Source organism: Gavialis gangeticus, unplaced genomic scaffold, assembly GCF_001723915.1.
Source record: "Gavialis gangeticus isolate Ggan-Ray unplaced genomic scaffold, GavGan_comp1, whole genome shotgun sequence".
Taxonomy (NCBI): domain Eukaryota; kingdom Metazoa; phylum Chordata; order Crocodylia; family Gavialidae; genus Gavialis; species Gavialis gangeticus.
This window is the reverse complement of record NW_017729009.1, coordinates 5,667,984-5,668,314: the sequence shown is the minus strand read 5'-3', so window position 1 is coordinate 5,668,314 and position 331 is coordinate 5,667,984.

Here is a 331-nt window from a genome sequence, read left to right as displayed (position 1 = left end):
TAGCCCTCGTCTCATGTTCCTCTTTTCCCTCTGAACCTTTGAACTTGGATTTTGCACAGGCTTAAAATATACCAGAACAGTGCCCTGGTTTCTCTTTCCCAGGGTACTTGCCCCTTCCTCCTGTGAGGCCACGAGCCAGGAGCCCTGCGGCCTGGGGCTGATGATGCCTAGTCCCAAGGGGCTCCTTTCTTGCCGCCTCACTGCGGGCTGAGTGTCCGGGCTGGCAGGCAGCGCCGCTTCGTGCTCAGCTCCGGGCGCCGAGGAGCGGGGCCGGTCGGAGCTGCCGGGCTGCAGAAGCGCCGGGGCGATGCCGAGTGCTGCCGGGACCGGA